Source organism: Mustelus asterias, chromosome 5 (assembly GCF_964213995.1).
Source record: "Mustelus asterias chromosome 5, sMusAst1.hap1.1, whole genome shotgun sequence".
Classification (NCBI taxonomy): Eukaryota; Metazoa; Chordata; class Chondrichthyes; order Carcharhiniformes; family Triakidae; genus Mustelus; species Mustelus asterias.
Window position 1 is genome coordinate 145,292,431 of NC_135805.1, and position 12,436 is coordinate 145,304,866.

The following is a 12,436-nucleotide window of genomic DNA, read 5'->3' on the forward strand; positions in this document are numbered from 1 at the left end:
TTGTATCAAGGACGGAAGAGTCTCATGAAAAAAACGATCTTAACAGTATGCTAGGCTAATAGAAAACACATAATGATGTTCTGAGAGCATTAACACAATACAGACTTAAAAGTGAGTTATCTTAAACTATAGAGAGCACTGTCGAGAGCTACCATTATAAGAGTCAGCTAGAACTGAATGGCAAGTATTCCACATTTAAAACATGTACTTTGAATTTATAAAATGGATGCAGTTTGCGTTCAGAATATATTTTGTGAAACTTCAGCCAACAACAGAATACAACAGGTTTTGATGGGATAAGTAGCAGACAGGGCCTGCATTCCGTGGGACCATGCTTTTACTCAATGTGGCCAATTTCTCAGCAGTTGTCAGAAACAAAATGGCTACCAATGCCAGTTTGATGAATAGAACTGTGCAGCTCAAAACTGATAACACAGGCGCAAGGCAGAAATAAGGATCTTCTCAGGGTCGGACGAGTATCACGTGGGTTTGTGTCTGTGGGAATCATTCTCCCATTGCATTGTCCAGCGTCCTGTGTTGCTGGGCGACACAACAAGCTCAAATCAGAAATTAAAGACAAATAAGGTTCCATGAGTTCAGGATGGAAATTGTTTGGTTTATTTCATTAGTGTCACAAGGAGGCAACATTAACATTGATTTGGAGATACTGGCGTTGGACTGCGGTGGGCACAGTAAGAAGTCTCACAGCAACAAGTTAAATTCCAACAGGTTTATTGGAATCACGAACTTTTGGAGACTTGCTTCTTCATCAGGTGAATGGAGAGGAAGGTTAACAAACACGGTACATATATATATACAAATACACAAATTCATGATAATTACAGATTAGAATAATAGTTGGAATGCGAGTCCTTACCAGTAATCAATTCTTTACAGTTACAGACAGCGCGAGTGGAGAGAGGGATAATCGCAGGTTAAAGAGGTGTGAATTGTCTCAAGCCAGGACAGTTATTAGGATTTTGCAAGCTCAGACCAAATTGTTGGGGTCACATGTAGTGTGACATGTATCCAATATCTCAGTTCAGGCCGTCCTCGTGTGTGCGGAACATTGCTATCTGTTTGTGATTGGCAATTCTGCGTTATATGTTGTGGCATGTCTTGAAGGCTGCCTTGGGGATGCTTACCAAAGATCAGAGGCTGAGTGCTCTTGACTGCTGAAGTGTTCCCCATCAGCAAGGAACACTCCTGCCTGGCGATTGTCGCACGCTATCTGTCCATCCATTGTTGAAGCATCCGCATGGTATTGCTGATGTACCACATCCTTTCCTGCAGCATATGAAGTAGACAACATTGGCCGAGTTGCATGAGTATGTACTGTGTAACTGGTGGGTTGTGTACTCACGTGTGATGGTGGAATCCATATCGTGATCTGGCATGTCTTGCGGAGGTTGCCATTGCAGGGTTGTGTGGTGTCCTGGTGGCTGTTCTTCTGAAGGCTTGGTAGTTTGCTGGGAACATTGTCGGTTTGGCGTTTGGCGGTTGTTTGAAGGCAAGTAGTGGGGGTGTGTGGATGGCCTTGGTGAGATATTCGTCTTCATTGGTGACATGTTGAAGGCTCCAAAGAAGAGTGTCATAGTTTCTCAGCTCCAGAGAAGTGCTGGGCAATGAAGGATACTCTGTCGGTCATGTCCTGTGTTTGTCTTCTGAGGTTTCTGCGGTCGTCACTGTGACACCTCAGAACTATCGATCGATGAGTCGAGCACCATATCCCGTTCTTACGAGGGCATCTTTCAGCGTCCATAGATGTATGTTGCTTTCCTCCTCGTCTGACAAAATCCTGTGTATATGGAGGGCTTGACCGCAGGGGATGGCTTCTTTAACATATTTAGGCTGGAAGCTGGAGAAGTGAAGCATCCTGAGGTTATGCGGTAGAGTGAAATACTGAGTTGATCGTCCTTGATGGAGGTGCATGTATCCAAAAATGCGACTGATTCTGGTGAGTCTGACGGTGGGTGAAACTTGTTGATGACATTGCATAGTCATTTCAGTGATTCTTCATCGTGACTCCAAAAAAAGAAAAAGTCTTCGAAATGTCTGGTGGAAAGCGATGGCGAGGTTTTGTTTGAACTTATGCATGAAGATCTTGCTGCATTCAGGTGCGAGTTTTGTCCCCATGGCTATTCCGTGTGTTTGGATGAAGAACTGCATGTCGAAGGTGAAGGCATTGTGGTCCAGGATGAAGCAGATGCGTTGTAGAATTGTGTCTGAAGATTGGCAGTTGTCGCTGTTGAGTACTGAGGGTGCTGCAGCAATGCCGTTGTCATGGAGGATGCTGGTGTAGTGTGCCAAGAAGCCCATTTTAATAAGGAGTCTTCCTGCTTGAATTGGTCAATGGGTTCTGAGTTTCTATAAGACGTCTGCAGTGTTGCGACAGAGCTGGTGTTCCTTGTAAAATGGGATTCGGGATATCCTCGACGTCGCCAGAGAGATTCTCACACAAGGTCCCATTGGCTGATACGATGGGACGGCCGGGTGTGTTGGCCTTGTGTACCTTCAGGAGTCAGTAGAGATCTCCAATGCGTGAAGTACGGGGGATGAACCAGGAACACTCCTAGTTACAATGGATATCTTGGGACTCTATACCAGCATCCCTCACGATGACAGCACTGCTGTAAGAGCCTCAGGAGGACTCAATACCGAATTGTAGCAATTCTATAACTCATCCGCTTCATCCTGGACCACAACGTCTTCACCTTCAACAACAAGATCTTCGTTCAGACACACAGAACAGCCATGGGGACCAAATTCGCACGTCAATATGCTAAAATCCATATACACAGGATTACTCAGATGAGAATAAGTGCAACAGACACCTACAGATGCTGAAAGAAACTACGGCATCTTCTTTGAAGCCTTGAGCATGTCATTGACGAAGACGAACATATCAGTAAGGCTATCCCCACACAACTTCCAACCTTAAACAGACAATTGTTAACACCAAACTATCCAGCCTTCGGGAGAATGGTGACCAGGGCACCACATAACCCTGCCACGGCAACCTTAGCAAGATGTGCTGGATCATCGACAGGGATACAACCATCAAAGGAGGCATGGCGCTTTGGTGAGACAACGCAGATACTATGACAATGGATGAACGGACACCGCGCAACAATCACCAGATTGCAGTGTTACCTTCCAGTCTTGGAACACCTCTGCAGTCAAGGGCATTTAGCCTCTAACCTTTGCGTAACGGTTCTCCAAGGTGGCCTTCAAGATACATGACAACACAGAATGGCCGATCAGAAACAGCCTAGTTCCACACGTATGAGGACAGCCTCAAGCCTCAACCAGAATCTTGGGTTCATGTCATACTACTTCTAACCACCACCATATTTTCTGACTTTGCAAAACCCTGCTAACTGTCCTGGCTTGAGAAGATTCACACCTCTTTAACTTTTGATTATCCCTCTCTCCACTCGCATTGTCTGTACCTGTAAAATCTTGATTACTGTAAGGAATTGCATTCCAACAACTCTTCACATTCCAATCTGTAATTATCTTGCAATTGCATCTTTGCCTATATGTGCCGGGATTGTGAACCTACCTGTCCACTCCTTTGATGAAGTTGCAGCACCTTAAAAGCTCGTGATTTCAAATAAACCTGTTGGACTTTAACGTTCTTAGTATGCCATCCCAGTTGAATGCCGGCATCTCTACATCATGGCTACCATCGACACTACAAACTGCTGGCTCAAATTGGAGAGGACCTCCAAGAAGATTGCGCATATCGACACGTGCATAAATTTGCGACAAAGATGCAAGAAAGTCGACAATATCCTGACAATGCTACAGATCACGAATCCTCTCAAGTCGAGCTATAACACAGGCGATGCTCAGAGACTTTGCCATCACACCTCTTTCACACACCTCAACCACCTCATACATCAGCTCTACAGCAGAAGCCACAACATGGAAACCAAGATAGAGTCCATATTCACAACTTGTGCTGAGGACACAGCAGACTAGCTGCGAGAAACAGCCAAGCAGATGAGACAACAGAACTATGCCACCGACGTGCACACCAAGAACAGGAAACTTGAGAAATTCGGCATCGCCACTTGCAGCAAGAAGCATCCCCTGGTACCACAGTAGAAAACAATACCAATACAGAGAAGCTCATTGTTCACTTGTCATAACACACCCTTCAAACAGACGAAATCAAAGTTCTCAGCGGAGGGCTGAATTTCTGCCCCACTACCAAAATGGACCCCTTCGGTCTCAAGGCAGACACAACGGGATTCATCTGGTGAATGAAGCTCAGGGAATTCTTCCATAAAACCTAAGAAGCCAACTGTGAACATAATGAGACTACCAATGAACCGCGACAGCCAACAGATCTGTGGTGCAGCAACCGAAGAGGAAAGGCACGAATTTTACCCCTCCAGATGGCTACTGCCCTAGATTCGACATGTAAGCTCAAGCCATCAGGAGATGCATCAAGGCCAGACTCATCAGCTGTGCTCTCAAGACAGCCCGGAACATCTCCCAAGCACAATGCAATGCGATCCACGATCTCAAGACCAACCACAACATTTTCATCAAACCAGCAGATAAAAGGAGCAGCCACTGGCATACTGAACAGAACGGACTACTGCAAAGAAGCGTTCGAACAACTGAACAACCAGGAACACTACAGGCGGTTACCCACAGATCTGACCAAAGAACACACCCGCGAACTCAACAGACTGATCAACGCCCTTACACAGACCTTCAGAGCACCCTACGTGCTCTCATGCCATGTCCTCCCCCCATTCGAGATCTTCACTGCCTCCCGAAGATACACAATGCCAACACACCCTGCCGTCCCATCGTATCAGGCAAAGTGACCCTGTGTGAGAACCTCTCTGGCTACGTCGAATGCATTCTGAAACCTATCGTACAAGGAACTCACAACTTCCATCGCGACACTACGGACTTCTTACAGAAACTCAGCACCCATGGACCAGCAGAACCAGGAACACACTTCGACACAATGAAGTTCTCAGCAATCTACACCAGCATCGCCCACGACCAGGGCATTGCTGCACAAAGCCTCAGTACTCAATACCACAACTGCCAATCTCCAGAAGATATTCTACAACTCATCCACTTCACCTTGGACCACAATATCTTCACCTTCAGCAACTGGTTCTTCATCCAGACACACGGAAAAGCCATGAGGACCACATTCGCACTTCAATACGACAACATCTTCATGCACAAGATTGAACAAAACCTCTTCACCGTACAGGACCTTCAAATGACATTGTACATAGGATACTTCGATGATAATTTCGTTCTTTGTCTCACTGAAACGATTACATGATGAATTCCACAAGTTCCATCTCACCATCAGATTCAACATGGACTATCTCCAGAATCAGTTGCATTTTTGGACACAAGCACCTCCATCAAGGACGGTCCCTTCAGCACTTCACTCTACATATGCCCACGGATAACCTCACAATGCTCCACTTCTAAAGCTTCCACTCTAAACACGTTAAAGAAGTCACCCCTATGGACAGCCTCCAGTATGCACAGTATCTGTTCAGCTGAGGAGGAACGCAACGCAAGCATTGAAAGACACACTCATAAGATCAGGATAAGGCGCCCGACTCATTGATCGATAGTTCCGATGGGCCACAGTGAAAAGAAAACGCACCGACCTCCTCAGAAGACAAACACGAGACATCACTGACAGAGTACCCTTCGTCGTTCAGTACTTCCACGGAGCGCAGAAACTACGGCATAATCTTCAAAGCCTTCAACATGTCATCGATGAAGATGAACATCTCGCCAAGGCCATCCCCACCCCCACACTACCTGCTTTCAAACAACCGCCGAACTTCAAACAGACCATTGTTCGCAGCAACCTAATCAACCTTTAGGAGAGCAGCGACCATAACACCACACAACCCTGCCACAGCAACCTCTGCAAGACCATCGTCATGGATACTACTACCAAACGTCAGAGCAGCACCCACCCACACTGTACATACTCATGCAACTCGGGCAATGCTGTTAACCACATACGCTGCGGGAAAGGATGTCCCGAGGCGTGGTACATCAGCGAGACCATGCAGACGCTACGGCAATGAATGAATGGAATATACGTGACAATGGCCAGGCAGGAGTGTTCCCTTCCAGTCCGGGAACACTTCAGCAGTCAAGGGCATTCAGCCTCCTATCTTTGGGTAAGTGTTCTCCATGGCGCCCTTCAAGATACATGTGAAATCCGAATCGCCGAGCAGAAACTGATACCCAAGTTCTGCGCACATGAGGATGGCCTCAACAGGGAGCTTGGATTCCTGTAACACTCCATGTAAGTCCCCATACACTGTCTGGGTTTGCAAAATCCTACTAACAGTCCCGGCTTGAGAAAATTCACATCTCTTTAACCTATGATTATCCATCTCTCCACGTGCACTGCCTGTACCTGTCAAGACTTGATTACCTGTAAAGACTCGCATTCCATCAATTCTTCAAATTCCAATCAGCAATTATCTTGCAATTATGTCTTTGCCCAAATATGCCGTGAATGTGAATCTAACTCTCCACTCAACTGATGAAAGGAGCAGTACTCTGAAAGCTTGTGATTTCAAATAAACTTGATGGACTTTAACATGGTGTTGTGAGACTTCTTACTGTGCCCACTCCAATCCGACGCTGACATCTCCACATCTTGGGTGCTATCGACACCATAAACGGCCGGATCAAAATAGAAAGAACCTGCAAGAAGGTCGTGCACATTGACACAGGCATCAAGTTTCTACAGAGATGCAAGAAAGCTGACAAGATCCTGAAAGGACTAGAGATCACGAATCCACTCATGTTGATCTCTAAGACAGATGATGTTGAGAGACTCTCCCATCGCACCTCTCTCACAATATTTAACCACCTCACACACCAGCTTGACAGTAGATGACGCAACCTGGAACACAAGAAATAGTGCATATTTACAACTTACGTGCAGGACGCAGCAGACAAACTGGGAGAAACCGCCAAGCAGAGGAAATATGCCACCTACATGCACACCAATCACAGGAAACTTGAGAAAATCGGCATCACCACAAGCAGCCTCCCCTGGTACCACAGTAGAAAACATTGCCACTACAGGGGAGACCATTGCCAACTTGTTGGACTATACCCTCCAAATAATCGAAATCGAAGTTCTCAGCCGACGGCTCAATCTGTGCCCCACCACCATAATGGAGCCCATCCGTCTCAAGGCAGACACAGCGGAAATCATCAGGTGAATGAGGCTCCGTGAGTTCTTCCACAAACACAAAGAGGCCAACAGCGAACCCAGTGACACAATAAATGAAACGGAACAGCCTACAGAGAGATTCACGGAGCAGCAACCAAAGAGGAAAGAGTCGAATTGCACCCCTCTGGGAGGCCTCTACCCAAGGCCCAAAATGTATGCTCAAGCCACCAGGAGATGTGTCTGTGCCAGACTCCTCAGCCGCGTTCATAAAGCAGCCTCGAACATTACCCAAGCACAACACAATGCCATCTGCGTTCTCAACACCAAACACAACATTGTCTTTAAACCAGCAAACAAGGGAGGGGCCACCTTCATATTGAGCAGGACGGACTACTGCAAAGAAGTGTACAGACAACTGAACAACCAGGAACACTGCAGATGTTTACCCACACATGCGAAAAAAGAACACACCCGCCAACTCAACAGACTGATCAATACCTTTGATCCATATCTTGGAGCACCCGACGTGTTCTCATCCCAGGTTGTCCCCGCATTCGAGATCTTTACTGCCTCATGGAGATACACACGGCCAACACACCCAGCCGTCCCATCGTATCAGGCAACGGGACCCTCTGAGAGAAGCTCTCTGGCTACGTTCAGTGCATCCTGAAACCCATTGTACAAGGAAAACCCAGCTTTTGTCGCGACATTACTGACTTCTTACAGAAAATGAGCCCCCATGGACCAGTTGAACCAGGAACACTCCTCGTCACAATGCACCTCTCGGCCACTCTATACCAACATTCCACCACGATGGCAGCATCAATGCAACAGCGTCAGTACGCAATACCGAAAAGCTGCCAATCTCCAGACACAATTCTACAACTCATCCAATTCATCCTGGACTACAACATCTTCACCTTTGACAACAAATTCTTCAGACATATAGAACAACCATGGGGACAAAAGTCGCACCTCAATACGCCAACATCTTCATGCGTAAGTTCGAACAATACCTCTTCACTGCACAGGACCTTCAACCGACGCTATACACCAGATACATCAATGATATTTTCTTCCTTTGGACGTATGGCGAAGAACCGCTGAAACGACTAAATGATGACATCAACAGGTTCCATCCCCTCCCCACCCCCCATCAGATTCACGATGGACTACTCTCCAGAATCTGTTGCATTCTTGAACACATGCACTTCCATCAGGGACGGTCATCTCAGCATTTCACTCTATCACAAGCCCACAGATAACCTCACAATGCTCCATTTCTCCAGTTTCCACCCCAAACAAATTAAAGGAGTCAGCCACTATGGCCAAGTCCTCCACATACATAAGATCTGCTCGGATGAGGAGGAACACAACAGACACCTACAGACGCTGAAAGAAGCGCTTGTAAGAACTGCCCAGCACTTCTTTGAATGGAACCTTTGCAAAATATGAAACTATGTCACGTATTTCCAATGGCCCCAAGTTTTGGGACTAATTTAATTTAATAATTTTTCATTGCATGTTCATGAAACTTTGACAGGTGTAATTCAGAAAAAGTTTATTGGATTTCTCATTAGATCCCTCCAGTTGTTTGTCACAATGCGAGCCAACTGGTCTCACTGAAACTCTGTCGTTGACACAAGAATTTCTGCTCTCAACGAATTCGCCTTGGAATACACCCTGAAGCAGTACTTTCTTTCGCATCTTCACGAAACATCCACCTCCAGGATTTCAACCTCTTATTTCAGGACTTCTCTGCCCTGCATCGCCAGTTTTTTATAGGCTTCCATGCAAACTCTCAGGTATCGAGCCACGGCAACACAGTATTACAGCTTTGAATCCTCTATTAAGTTGTCAGCAACCGATGATTATCATGTATCTCGCCAGTGGGCGTCTCCAGCCCTGCCACTTGCAGTCTTGCCAATACCAGTGATCGTCTATCTTTCCTTTCTTCAACTTTCTTGTAAGTTACTCTATTCCTGGAACTTGCCTCTCTCCCTTTCCCTAGTTTCTGGAACTCTTTGCTCTTTAGTTATCCCTGTCCTATCCCTGTGCATTTTACTGTCCCTGTGCATTTTTCTGCCGGTGCTAACAGTTTATGTGCAACACTTCCAGCCTCTGGGTTGCCTGATTCGAAACAAAAACTCAATTGGTTCGACAGTTCAGTTTGAGACTGGTTGTCTAGCAACACGTTAGATTTTATATACACTGTAATTGCATTTACATCATACAACCTCCATTATAGTGCAGGCAAATTTAAAGTAAAAATAAACCCACAGTATTGTAGTTGCCCCTGTTTAGCATGAAGTTACACAGAATAACCCTTTCTTAGCAAAGAAATATAAATATGTAAAATTAAGCTTGCTTTAACTTTTCTATTATTCCTAAGATGCTCAACACAAATATAAAGTATGCATACAACCGCGTGGTGAATTCTAAAGTTATTTGCAGGTCAACCTCAAGGAGTTTCTTAGAATTGGTAAGTTGTCACCGTCGAGAAAGAAAGTATTTCGAATTAATCACTGGGACTATTGACAGCATTCCTTGTTTAAAATAATTACATGTGGAATGTGTCAGTACGGATCATCAGTCTGTCAGCAGCGTATCATAATTATAATTATAATTGTTCCCGGTGTAGTGTTCCAGTTTTGATAATGAACCATTTGGGGTGTTTCTGCTTTGAAAAATAAAACACTGGCAGCGGACCAGTATTTTTAATGGATCACTCTTGATGTCTCTTTATTTGAAGGAAATCAAGGGGAAATATGTCAGAATTTAAAATTCATCACTAAGGAGTAGTGATCAGTAAGTTTGCAGACGACACAAAATTGGCAGGACTTGCAGATAGTGAGGAGCATTGTCAGCAGCTCCAGAAGGATATAGATAGGCTGGAAATTTGGGCAAAGAAATGGCAGATAGAGTTCAATCCTGATGAATGCGAAGTGATGCATTTTGGTAGAAATAATGTAGGGAGGAGCTATACGATAAATGGCAGAACCATAAAGGGTGTGGATATGCAGAGGGACCTGGGTGTGCAAGTCCACAAATTCTTGAAGGTGATGTCACAGGTGGAGAAGGTGGTGAAGAAGGCATATGGCATGCTTGCCTTTATAGGACGGGGCATAGAGTATACAAGTTGGGGTCTGATGTTGCAGATGTATAGAACGTTGGTTCGGCCGCATTTGGAATACTGCGTCCAGTTCTGGTCACCACACTACCAGAAGGACGTGGAGGCTTTGGAGAGAGTACAGAGGAGGTTTACCAGGATGTTGCCTGGTCTGGAGGAGCTTAGTTATGAGGAGAGATTGGGTAAACTGGGGTTGTTCTCCCTGGAAAGACGGAGGATGAGGGGAGACTTACTAGAGGTGTATAAAATTATAAAAGGCATAGATAGGGTGAACGGTGGGAAGCTTTTCCCCAGGGCGGTGGTGACGTTCACGAGGGGTCATAGGTTCAAGTTGAAGGGGGGGAGGTTTAACACAGATATCAGAAGGACATATTTTACACAGAGGGTGGTGGGGGCCTGGAATGCGCTGCCGGGCAAGGTGGTGGAGGCGGACACACTGGGAACGTTTAAGACTTATCTAGATAGCCATATGAACGGAGTGGGAATGGAGGGATACAAAACAATGGTCTAGTTGGACCAGGGAGCGGCACGGGCTTGGAGGGCCGAAGGGCCTGTTCCTGTGCTGTATTGTTCTTTGTTCTTTGTTGTTCTTTGAGTGTATTGGATATATCAACAATAGCTCGATAATTTGTCATTTTTCGTTATTAATCTCTTCTGAGTGGAGAAACATTTTTAATGAATCCCTTGTGAGACTGCAAATATTTGCAAATAATGCCTCGGTGGTATGTTGGTATTCGACATGGATCAGTGGTGAATATCTCTCCATTTGCAATGTGCAAATTGGGAGATTATCTGTGTTTTTCATATGCGTCCTTGGGGAGTGTCACTATTTTAGATAAATCTCAAACAATCAACCTGTAAATTTCAAGGTCTGTATTTTTGAAGGAAACCGTGGATGTCCGTCCTTATTTTTCACTTGTGGGCAGCTGATATGTATTCTTAGAATCCGTGGGGAATGAGCCAGAATTTATACTTGCTACTGCTGGAGTTATCTAGTTCAGCATCTATAAAGAATCAGTTGAAAATCTGTCAGCATCCATAATATAACCCCCGGGCAGTTTGTCATTATTCACTTATGAGTGCGCCAGTGTTAACAACGTGTCTCTCAGAGTTTTGTCAGTATTTACAAAGGATCACTGGGGTGGGGGGGGGGGGGGTGCGGTAGCACTGCTGCCTCACAGTGCAGGGGCAAGTGATCCATTCTGACCTTTGGTTAGAGTCGGTGTGGAGTTTGCACATTCTCACCGTGTCTGTGTGGTTTCTCCAGGTGATCCGGTTTCCCTCCACAGTCCAAAAATGTGCAGGTTAGGTGAAATGGCGATGCTAAATTGCCCCTTCGTGTCTAACGAAGTGCAGACTCGGTGCATTGGTCATGTTAAATTGCCTCTTAATGTCTAAAGATGTGCAGTTTAGATGGATTAGTCATGATCAATGTACGGAGCTATGGAGATCTGGCGTGCATTGGGGCTCGGTAGAATGTTCCAATGAAGGGTCGGTGCTGACTTGGGGCACAGAGTGGCCTCCTTCTGCACTTTTGGCATTGTAGGGATTCATAATATATGATGTGGAGATGCCGGCGTTGGACTAGGGTAAACACAGTAAGAAGTTTAACAACAGCAGTTTAAAGTCCAACAGGTTTATTTGGTCGCAAAAGCCACAAGCTTTCGGAGCCTTAAGCTCCTTCTTCAGGTGGGTGGGAATTCTGTTCACAAACAGGGCATAAAAAGACACAAACTCAATTTACAGAATAATCATTCTGTAATTATTCTGTAAATTGAGTTTGTGTCTTTATATGCCCTGTTTGTGAACAGAATTCCCACTCACCTGAAGAAGGAGCTTAAGGATCCGAAAGCTTGTGGCTTTTGCTACCAAATAAACCTGTTGGACTTTAACCTGGTATTGTTGAACTTCTTACTGTTAATAATATATCCCAGAGATTTTGTATCTATTTATAACGTATCCTTGGGTAATAAATCCGCATTGCTCAATATTTGCAGTGGAGTGTATCAAAGTTTATAATCAATCTATCGAATCTGAAATAGTATTCATAATGAGTCCATGTAGATATTTTAGCATTTATAATCTTTCCCCTGGGAGGG